Raw genomic sequence first — 11,728 nt, 5'->3', positions numbered from 1 at the left:
GTTGCGGTGAGCCGAGATCGCACCGTTGCATTCCAGCCTGGTGACAGAGTGACTCTATCAAAAAACAAACAAAAGTTTGCTTTTTTACATTTTTTTCTTTTTTTAATTTTTAATTTTAATTTTTATTTTTTGAGACAGTCAGTAGCCTAGTCTGGAGTGCAGTGGTGCAATTGTAGCTCACTGCAGCCTCTACCTCCAGGCTCTAGTGATCCTCCTGCCTCCACCTCCCAAGTAACTGGGACTGCAGGCACATGCCATCACGCCCAGTTTTTTAATTTTTATTTTGTAGAGACAGGGTCCTTGCTGTGTTGCCCAGGCTGGTCTCAAACTCATGGGCTCAAATGATTCTCCCACCTCAGCCTCCCAAAGTGCCGGGATATAGGTGTGAGCCATAGTACCTGGCCCTTTGTCTTTTTTATGTCTATTTTTATGTCTATTTGGGTTCCATACACTCAACAGCTCAACAGAAGAAAGGGCTGTGGCTGGACGGAGTGGGCCACACCGCTTGCCTCCGCCTTAATCATAGGTCACGTTCTTCTTGCTTTTAATTCATTTTTTTAGCAACATTGAACATTCACACACATACTTACATACTTAGAGAATTTCTTCAACGGCAGAAAAGGATATACGGGGAAAGGTGAGTTTCCCTCCCGCGCCAATGCCCAGAGCCCCTTCCCAGAGACAGCCGCGGAGAACAGGTTCGTGGGTGACCCTTCCCCAAGTCTATTGCTCACTCAGCATCCAGATGGATCCTTCAGAAATATGACACAGATTACAGCACAACCGCTGCCCTCCAGCAGCTTGCCATTATTCTCCGGATGTCATTCTACGTCCTACTGTGGCGACAAAGCCCTGCGTAATCTGGACCAGTCGCCTGCCCCGGCCTCATTTCCACAGCTCTCCCCCGACCCCGACCCCTTGCAGCCCCTCTGGCCTCCCTGGCCTCATTCCCACGGCTCTCCCCTACCCCATCCCCTTGCAGCCGCTCTGGCCTCCCCGGCCCCCTCTGACACCCCATGGCTGATCTCACGACTTGCTGTACCTTTGCCTAGAATGTCCCTACAGGCTCCAGCCTCTGACTCTCCTGCTGGAGTTCTCTCCTCAAATACAACCTCCTCCCAGGGGCCTTCCTGGGCTGCCTGCGCCCTCTTCCTCTGTTCTCCTGGTCTGAGGCTTCCTACCCGACTCCAGCCCACAGCCCCAGGCTTTACCATAACGTAACTGTTATAAACTTAAAATTCTGGCTGGGCGCGGTGGCTCATGCCTGTAATCCCAGCACTTTGGGAGTTCGAGGCGGGGGGATCACTTAAGGCCAGGAGTTCGAGACCAGCCTGGCCAACATGGCCAAACCTCATCTCTACTAAAAATACAAAAATTAGCTGGGCGTGGTAGAGCGCGCCTGTAGTACCGGCTGCTCTGGAGGCTGATGTGGGAGGATGGCTTGAACCCAGGAGGAAGAGGTTGCAGTGAGCTGAGATCATGCTACTGCACTCCAGCCTGGGTGACAGAGCAAGACTCTGTCTCTTAAAAAAAAAAAAATCCTAAGTCCCCCCCAGTGACTGAACAGACTCCCTCTTGGGCAAGGAGACCCCAGAAAAACCTTAAAACTTGAGTTCCTGGCGGTGAAAGGATGGGAGGTCAGACATGCCTCTTTGTACCTCTTCACCTTTTATAGTTCAGACACTGACCAGCATTCGTGTTAAAATAGAGGTCATAAGACTCACGGAACGGGCCCTTTGTGGACGTAAGATACCAAATTATAAATAGGACTAAGGTCATTCCAGACAAGCGGTAAGTCACTCACCTCTACACTTAAAGAATAACTTACGTTCTAACTGCCACAAGGCTTTTCTTTTTCTCTAGCAGATAAACAAGCACTGGTCTCAGGATAAGCAACTTTGAAACATTTGGAAGTTCCTGCAGATGCTGCATAACTGACCTCCAGCCTCTGTTCCACCAGCCACAACTACAGCTTTGACTGGACAAGAGACTGATTTCAGCCACTTTCTCCTGGTAAGAAGAACATGGACTGGTCCTCGCTGGTTTACAGAGGTTGCACACAGGTTGCCTTCCTGTCTTAAAAATAGCTTTTGATATATAGGACCTAATTGTAATAACATTTAAATGCTAAGTCTCCACTCCAAGGTGAACATTGGTTGGTTGTTTGTTTGTTTGAAGACAGAGTCTCATTCTGTCGCCCAGGCTGGAGTGCAGTGACATTATCTCAGCTCATTGCGACCTCTGCCTCCCAGGTTCAAGCGATTCTCATGCCTCAGCCTCCCAAGCAGCTGGGACTACAGGTGCGCCACTACGTCTGGCTAATTTTTAGTAGAGACGGGTTTAGCCGTGTTGGCCAGGCTGGTCCTAAATTCCTGGCCTCAAGTGATCTGCCCGCCTTGGTCTCCCAAAGGGCTAGGATTGCAGGCATGAGCTACTACACCTGGCCAACATAGGTCGTATGTTACATGCATATTTGTTGAATATACGTGTGTCATGATTACCTCATGAATATTCATAGCTTCTCCTGTAATCTGTTGAATATGTGTGTTTAGCCAACCCATTCAGTATAAAACTCCTACCTCAAACCCTCTTTCTTTGAAGTGCCTGTCTCTGTTCTTGGCCGAAGTCACACTTCCCAGCCTGTGGGACAGCCACCTTGCAGGCTGTAATCCTTTATAAGAAATAAAGTCTTCGTCAGGCATGGTGCTGTGTGCCTGTAGTCTCAGCTACTCAGGAGGCTGAGGTGGGAGGACCACCTGAGCCCAGGAGGTCGAGGCTGCAGTGAGCTATGATTGTGCCACCGTACTCCAGCCTGGGCAACACAGTGAGATCCTGTGGAAAAAAAGAAAGAATAAAGAAGGAAGGAGGAAAGGAAGGAAGGAAGAGAGAGAGAAAGAAAAGAAAGAAAGATGGATAGAAAGAGAGAAAGAAAGAAAGAAAGAAAGAGGAAAGAAGGAAAGAAGGAAGGAAAAAGAAAGAAAAGAGAGGAAGGAAGGAAGGAAGGAGGAGAGGGAGAGAGAAAGAGAGAAGGGGAGAAGAGAAAAGAAAAGAGAAGAGAAAAAAGAAAGAAAGGAAGAAAGAGAAAAAGAAAATCACAGTCTCCTCCCTTTTTCTACGTGTATAAATTCAGTGAGTTTTAAGTGATCGCTGTTTATCAGTCTCTGGCCTGTCTTGCTGCAATGGTCAGCTGCATGGAGCCAGGCCTTGTCCACTGCTGAATCCCCAGCACCAGTGAGTGCTGTGACAGGGGCTGCTCAGGAAGTCCTCACTGAATGGGTGTGGAGACGCGTGGCCATTCTCGTGCCTTGCTTTTTTCCACTGAACAGTACATGTCAGGGCCTGGTCTACATTGGCATACGTGGACCTGCCTCATTCTTTGTAACAGGTGTGTGGGATTCCTACCATGTGGAAGCTCCACGATCTTTATTTAACCAGAGCCTTTACTGATAGACAGTTTGCTCCCGATTTTTTATTATCACAAAACAAACAACAGCAACAATAAAAAACAGAAAAGTATATCCATACAATAAATCTGTAGATATCAACTTCTTGGGTCAAATAGTATGGAATGTTTCATTTTGGTTTTTTTGTTTTGTTTTGTTTTCTTGTCTTCTTTTTTTTCTTTTTTTCTCTCTTTTTTTGACACGTAATCTCTCTCTGTCACTCAGGCTGGAGTGCAGTGGTGTAATCTCAGCTCACTGCAACTTCCTCCTCCCAGATTCCAGCGATTCTTCTGCCTCAGCCTCCCAAGTAGCTGGGATTACAGGTGTGCCTCATCATGTCTGGCTAATTTTTGTACTTTTAGTAGAGATGGGGTTTTGCCATGTTGGCCAGGTTGGTCTTGAACTCCTGACTTCAAGTGATCTGCCCACCTCAGCCTCCCAAAGTTCTGGGATTATAGGCATGAACCACCCCCCCCCCCCCCCCCGGCCGGAGTGTTTCATTTTGAAAGATGTCATCAAATCACAGTCCCCAGAGAATCGCAGTCCCCAGAGTCAGGAAGATGGGAGAAAAGAGGAGCAGATGAGGCCAGAGAGTGCTGTAGACAGAAGGCCCGTGGAGCAGAACTTACAGGACACTGGGAGGATTCTAGCTTTGATCAGAGAGGTGGGGAGCCTCTGTGGGGTTTTGAGTAGGGAATGGATGTGGCCTACTTGTGTTTTTATTTATTTATCTATCTTGAGACAAGGTCTCACTCTGTCACCCAGGCAGGAGTACAGTGGTATAATCATGAGTCACTGCAGCCTCAACCTCCTGGGCTCAAGTGATCCTCCCACCTCATCCCCTTCAGTAGCTGGGACTACAGGCACGTGCCACCACACTCGGTTAATTTTTTTATTTTTTGTAGAGACAGGGTTTCGCTATGCTGCCCAGGCTTGTCTTGAACTCCTGGGCTCAAGAGATCCTCCCGCCTTGGCCTCCCAAAGTTTTGGGATTACCGGTGTGAGCCACTGCACCCAGCCCTGCTTGTGTTTTTATAAGACCATTCCGGCTACTGTGTGGTGTGAAGTAGGGGGCCAGAGAGTAGATGCTGAAGAGACACAGGTGAGACACAGTACTTACAGCCTGGACCAGGGCTGTGCTGAGAAGTGGCTGGATTGGGGAGCTATTCTGAAGACAGGGTGGAAAGGATTTGCTGGTGGGGTAAATGTCAGATAAAGAGAAGAATCAGGCTGGGCACGGTGGCTCAAGCCTGTAATCCCAGCACTTTGGGAGGCCGAGACGGGAGGATCACGAGGTCGGGAGATCGAGACCATCCTGGCTAACACGGTGAAACCCCATCTCTACTAAAAAAAAAAAATACAAAAAACTAGCCGGGCGAGGTGGCGGGCACCTGTTGTCCCAGCTACTCGGGAGGCTGAGGCAGGAGAATGGCGTAAACCCGGGAGGTGGAGCTTGCAGTGAGCTGAGATCCGGCCACTGCACTCCAGCCCGGGCGACAGAGCGAGACTCCGTCTCAAAAAAAAAAAAAAGAGAAGAATCAGAGATCTCTCAGGGCCTGAGCAACTGGAAGGATGGGGTGGAAGAGTCTGTGTAATTGGTGCCCCATTCCCAAGATGTTGGCACCATGGGCCTGCAGGGGCAGCAGCTGGTAGAGGGGAGGCATCTGGTAAACCACCTTTCCCAACAGATAAGGTTTCCTGATCTTAGCCTGTCAGGGTGATTTCAAAACAGGTACAGCTGGACTGCAACAGGCTGAACTGTAAGGAAGGGCCAGCCTACAGGCAAATGAGGGCAGTGACTAACTCAAATCCTTTTCCCCAGCTAGGCCCACACTCCTCCTTTCCCTCCACTTCCTTCCCCTGTTGGTGCATGCTGGTGCCCAGGTGCCCATACAGCTGGAGACACCTGTGTTCCCTTGCTTTTTTTTTTTTTTTTTTTTTTTTTCTGAATCTCGCTCTGTCACCCAGGCTGGAGTGCAGTGGTGCAATCTCAGCTCACTGCAACCTCTGCCTCCTGGGTTCAAGCAATTCTTCTGCCTCAGCCTCCTGAGTAGATGGGATTACAGGTGCCTGCCATCACGCCTGGCTAATTTTTATATTTTTAGTTGACATGGGGTTTCAGCATGTTGGCCAGGCTGGTCTCGAACTCCTGACCTCAAGTGATCTGCTGCCTCAGCCTCCCAAAGTGCTAGGATTACAGCACTTTGTCATGAGCCTGTGGGCCCAGCGTTTTGTTTTGTTTTGTTTTGTTTTGTTTTGTTTTGTTTTGTTTAAGAGATGGAGTCTGGCTCTGTCGCCCAGGCTGGAGTGCAGTGGCACGATCGTAGCTCACTGCAGCCTGGAACTCCCGGGCTCAAGCAGTTCTCCCACTTCAACTTCCTGAGTAGCTGGGAATACAAGCATGCACCAGCACATTCAGCTAATTTTTTAAATTTTTTGTAGAGATGAGCTACCGCTATGCTGCCCAGGCTGGTCTCAAACAACTGAGTTCAAGCAATCCTTCTGCCTTAGCCTCCCAAAGTGCTGGGATTACAGGCATGAGCCGCCACATCTGGCCCCCTTTTATCTTAAAATGCTTCCCAGTCATTCTGTTTTGGGTGCCCCATCTCTGACCTTTATCCTATCTGTCATTACGGGATGCTGACAAGGACAGTGTGGCTGCTCAATGTGGGTTTCTGTTGTCAAGATATCACAAGGGCGTGGAACCAGAAGGGGGCTGTCAGATTCTGACTGGCTGTAGCAGCTTATCAGAACGTATCACAGATCAGGAGAGGACGATATAATCAAAGGATGAGGCAACCATCAACTGAGGGCAAACAGCTCCAAAGTAAAGTCAGCACTTTCCAGCTGGCTCCAGTGCACTCTCCCTGTGGCCGCAGGCAGAGCGGCCAGGGCCCCTCCTCCAGCCTCCTTTCCATCCTTCCAACACAGCAGCTTCTCCCATCTCAGAGCCTCAGGGCTTCAGACATCCTTGGTGCTGAGGCCTAGGTTCCATGAGGTCAAAGGGAGAATTCAGGCTGGGCACAGTGGCTCACACCTGTAATTCCAGCACTTTGGGAGGCTGAGGTGGGTGGATCACCTGAGCTCAGGAGTTCGAGACCAACCTGACCAGTATGGTGAAACCTCATCTCTACTAAAAATACAAAAATAAGCCAGGTGTGGTGGCGAGTGCCTGTAATCCCAGCTACTCGGGAGGCTGAGTCAGGAGAATTGCTTAAACTAGGGAGGTGGAGGTTGCTGTGAGCCGAGATCGCCACTGCACTCCAGCCTGGGTAATAGAGTGAGACTCCATCTCAAAAAAAAAAAAAAAAGGAGAATTCAGACTAAGCTGTTTTGCAGCATCCCAAGGCTGTGTTGACCTCACATGCAGCTGCATCATGGGAGTGGGCGGTGCGACATCTCAAGTCCAATTCAACTGAGCCATGGTTCAGGCTAAGTTCCCACTGGTGCCCCTACCTGGAACGCTCTTCAGGTAGTGGCTCCTTCTCACCCATTCAAATGTCCCAGGCCTTTCCTGTCAGGCCCTGCCCATCTCTCTCTCTCTCAATTTCCCTGCTTGCTTTCGTTGTTGTTGTCATTGTTGTTGTTTGGTGTTTCGTTTTTTTTTTTGGCAGAGCCTTCCTCTGTCGCCCAGGCTGGAGTGCAGTGGCACGATCTCGGCTGACTGCAATCTCTGCCTCCCAGGTTAAGGTGATTCTCCTGCCCCAGTCTCCCACGTAGCTGGGATTACAGGTGCCCGCCACCATACCTGGCTAATTTTTGTATTTTTAGTAGAGACAGGATTTCACCATGTTGGCCAGGCTGGTCTCAAACTCCTGACCTCAAGTGATATGCCCGCCTCAGCCTCCCAAAGTGCTGGGGTTACAAGTGTGAACCACCACGCCTAGCCAATTTCTTTTCTTTCACCCCCTTTATTTCCCCCCCAGACAGGACCACTGGATTGGAGTGGTACCATCATAGTTCATTTTAATTTCCAACTCTTAGGCTCAAGTGATCCTCCCGCCTCAGCCTCCTGAGTATCTGGGACTACAGGTGTGCATCACCATGCCTGGCTAATTTTTTATTTTTACCTTTCTTTTGTAGAGACAGGGGTCTCACTATGTTGCCCAGGCTGGTCTCAAACACCCAGTCTTAAACAATCCTCCTCCTGCCTCAGCCTCCTAAGTAGCTGGGATTATAGGTGTGAGTCACCATGCCTGACTTTTTATTTCATTTTTTGTAGAGATGTGGTATCACTATGTTGACCAGGCTGGTTTTGAACTCCTGGCCTTAAGCAGTCCTCCCGCCTAGGCCTCCCAAAGCGTTGAGATCACAGATGTGAGCCACCTTGCCTGGCCTACTTCCTTTCTTCCTGTGAAATTGCCCTGTTGGTTTGTCTACTTGTTTTCTGTCCATCCTGTTTACTCTTGTCTCTATCTCCTAGAACAGTACCTCGCACAGAGTAAGGGTTCCTTGTGTTTTGTGACAGGGAAGCAGTGTGGCTTGTTGGAGAGGAGCCACATACCCCCGCCCCCCCATTCATACATGGTGTGACTCAGCCTGAACGATTGCTCAGTTGAGTTGGATTTGAGATGTTGCACTGCCCTCTCCCATGACGCAGCTGTGTGTGAGGTCAGCACAGCCTTGGGGTGCTGCCAAACAACTTAGTTTGAATTCACCCTTTGGCCTCATTGGAACATAGACCTCAGCACCAAAGATGTCCCCATACCACTAACCCGGGCAACAGAATGCAGATAAAGGACAGAAGATAAAAGGTGCAGGTTCTGACACACTCTTTGCTTGTGTCATCAGTTAGCAAGCACTCACAGGCACATCCAGCCTCCATCCTTACATTCTACAAGGATTTGAGCGTCTGTTATAGGCAAGGGACAGTGCTAGGTTTTTTTTCTAAAAACCAACTTCGGGCTGGGCATGGTGGCTCACACCTGTAATCCTAGCACTTTGGGAGGCTGAAGCGGGTGGATTGCCAGAGCTCAAGAGTTCAACAACATCCTCGGCAACATGGTGAAACTCTGTCTCTACCAAAAATACAAAAAATTAGCCAGATGCAGTGGTGTGCACCTGTGGCCCAGCTACTCAGGAGGCTGAGGTGTGACGATCGCTTGAGCCCAAAAGGTCAAGGCTGCAGTGAGCCGTGATCACACCACTGAACTCTAGCCTGGGCAACAAAGTGAGACCCTGTCTCAAAGCAACAATAGCAACAACAAAAGAAAGAAAGAAAAAAAGAGAGAGAGAGAGAGAGGGAGGCAGAGAGAGAGAGAAAGAAAGAGGAAGGAAGGAAGGAAGGAAGGAAGGGAGGAAGGAAGGGAGGAAGGGAGGAAGGAGGTGAGAGATGGATGTGTGTGTGCAGTCGTATGGGATAATTGCCTGTGGGAAGGAAACAGAATGCAGCGTCTTGGAATGCAGGGCTAGGAGGAAGCCTGAAAAAGCTGTTCAAATTTGGATTCCGGGCCGAGCACGGTGGCTCATGCTTGTAATCCCAGCACTTTGGGAGGCAAGGCAGGCGGATCACTTGAGGCCAGGAGTTCGAGACTAGCCTGGCCAACATGGTGAAATCTCATCTACAAAAAATACGAAAATTAGCCAGGCGTGGTGGTGCACTCCTGTAATCCCACTACTCAGAAGGCTGGGGTAGGAGAATCACTTGAACTAGGGAGACAGAGGTTGCAGAGAGCTGAGATCACACCAGCCTGGGCGATAGAGCAAGACTGTCTCAAAACAAACAAACAAACAAACAAACAAACAAGTAGGACTCTGGGCAAAATAAGTCTGCTGGGGGCAAAATTTGGTGGGAGACCCAGAAGGTCAAGCTGCTTTAGAAAGAGCTCAACTGCTGACTTTCCTCTTTTTGACCACATGACTCTTCCAGGTATAAAAGCCTGCCGTTGGTGGAAAAGGAAAAGGTGGTCCAGTTAGACCAGATGCCACCTGCTTCTGAAACCAGACATTTTGAAAACCCATCCATCTACCTGCAGGAAAAGGCAAGGGACCTGACCTCGCTTGGGCTCAGAGAAGTGGTTGCTGGGATCATAACCCCAGAGAGAGGCAGGATGGAAGGAGAGCATGCAGGGAGCAGAGGACAGGGCTACTCTCCAAGGAGGAGAGGGAAAGGCCACAGAAATGGGAAAGGGGCCAGGACAAGTCAGTGGAGAGATGGTCAGGGCCTGGCCAGGAGGAGCAGGAGGAAAACAGTGGAGCTCAGCCCCACGGCGGCAGGACCGCTCCCATTCATCTGGTCCTCTACTTCCGAAATTCTGGAATGCAGAATGAAACGTACAGATGGGCCAGCGGTGATATGTTATCCATCATAGGTTAAGGCCTCAAGTTTTATTTTATTCATTTTTAAACTTTTTTTTTTTTTTTTTTTTGAGACAGGGTCTTGCTCTGTCGCCCAGGTTGGTGTGCAGTGGTGCCACCATGGTTCACTGTAACCTTGAAACCCTGGGCTCAAGTGATCCTCCTACCTCAGCCTCCAGAGTAACCAGAACTACAGGTGCACACCACCATGCCCAGCTAATTTTTTAACGTTTTGTGGAGAAAGGCTCTCACTGTGTTGCCCAGGCTGCTCTTGAACTCCTTGACTCAAGCAATCCTCCCGTCTTGGCTTCCCAAAGTGTTGAGATTACAGGCATGAGCCACTGCTCCCAGCCACAAGTTTTATTTTAAATGTCTACCTTTCAATGATCAGTTCGAGGAGAGGTGTGCAATGGCACTATCTCGGCTCACTGCAACCTCTGCCTCCCAGGTTCAGGTGATTCTTCTGCCTCAGCCTCCTGAGTAGCTGAGACTACAGGCACATGCCACCACTCCCGACTTATTTTTGTATTTTTAGTAGAGTCGGGGTTTCACCTTGTTAGCCAGGTTGGTCTCAAACTCCTGACCTAAAGTGATCTGCCTGCCTCAGCCTCCCAAAGTGCTGAGATTACAGGCATCAGCCACCGCGCCTGGCCTCATTGTCTAGTTTTTGCCAACCAAGAAGACAATGAGATATGCCAGAGGGCTCCGTATCTGCTATGAGAACTTCCCCCAAGAGCAGCTGGCCATGGTGCTGCAGTTGGAGCTGTGCTTGGAGCTCTTCTTCACCCCCATGGCGGTCACCACCTTCTGCCACTGGCACTTTGTGCAGATCATGCTCTCCTGGCCCCAAGTGGGGACCTGGAGGTGCAGGAGAGCCAGGAAACTGGCTGCCATGATCCTCTTCAACTTCCTGGTCTGTTTGGACCTACACTTTGTCTACCATGGTGGGTTCCCCCAGTGAAAGAGTCAAATTGGTGGGCGGGAACAGTGTTGCTCAGTGCTCTCAATGCTGCATTGACCCCTTGATTTTCTTTATTTTTGTTTTTGTTTCTATTTTGTTTTGTTTTGTTTTTGAGACAGAATCTCGCTCTGTCGCCCGGGTTGGAGTGCAGTGGTGTGATCTTGGCTCACTGCAACCTCTGCCTCCCAGGTTCAAGCGATTCTCCTGCCTCAGCCTCCTGGGTAGCTGGGATTACAGGCCCCCACAACCACACCTGGCTAATATTTGTATTTTTAGTAGAGACGGGGTTTCACCATGTTGGTCAGGCTGGTCTCGAACTCCTGACCTAAAGTGATCCACCCACCTTGGCCTCCCAAAGTGTTGCAATTACAGGCATGAACCACCATGCCCAGCCTAACCCCTTGATTTTCTGTTTCTCTTCCTCCACGTGCACAAAGCCTTTGACAGAGGGCCACAGAGGCAGCAGCACGGGGAGATCTCACTGTTTGGGTAGTGGAGAGCCAGCTGCAGAGAGAAGATGTGGATCTTAGGGGTGGCCAATGTCACCTTCACAGGAGATTAGAGGCGCCAGCTCGGGGTAACGTTTTGGGGAAGGAGGGCTCAAAAAGAGGAACAATGAAACAGAACTAAGGTGAGTTCAGAGGTAAAGGAGAGTAGTAGGTAGCTCAAAGCCAACTCAGCCATTGAGTGAGTGTTTTCATTTTGTTCCTTCGGGTCTATGATATATTCCATTTTCTTTTCTTTCTTTCTTTCTTTCTTTCTTTCTTTCTTTCTTTCTTTCTTTCTTTCTTTCTTTCTTTCTTTCTTTCCTTCCTTCCTTCCTTCCTTCCTTCCTTCCTTCCTTCCTTCCTTCCTTCCTTCCTTCCTTCTTTCTTTCTTTCTTTCTTTCTTTCCTTCCTTCCTTCCTTCCTTCCTTCCTTCCTTCCTTCCTTCCTTCTTTCTTTCTTTCTTTCTTTCTTTCTTTCTTTCCTTCCTTCCTTCCTTCCTTCCTTCCTTCCTTCCTTCCTTCCTTCCTTCCTTCCTTCTT

The 11,728-nt window shown here is 49.4% G+C and overlaps 1 pseudogene; it reads left to right on the top strand.

The window, feature by feature from the left end:
• Window positions 1-10,432: 10,432 nt before the first annotated feature.
• Window positions 10,433-11,728, top strand: part of LOC111529954 — an 8,638-nt pseudogene continuing 7,342 nt past the window's right edge.

The sequence above is a fragment of the Piliocolobus tephrosceles genome, chromosome 21 (genome assembly GCF_002776525.5).
Source record: "Piliocolobus tephrosceles isolate RC106 chromosome 21, ASM277652v3, whole genome shotgun sequence".
NCBI lineage: Eukaryota > Metazoa > Chordata > Mammalia > Primates > Cercopithecidae > Piliocolobus > Piliocolobus tephrosceles.
This window is presented reverse-complemented; position numbering and strand designations above follow the sequence as displayed.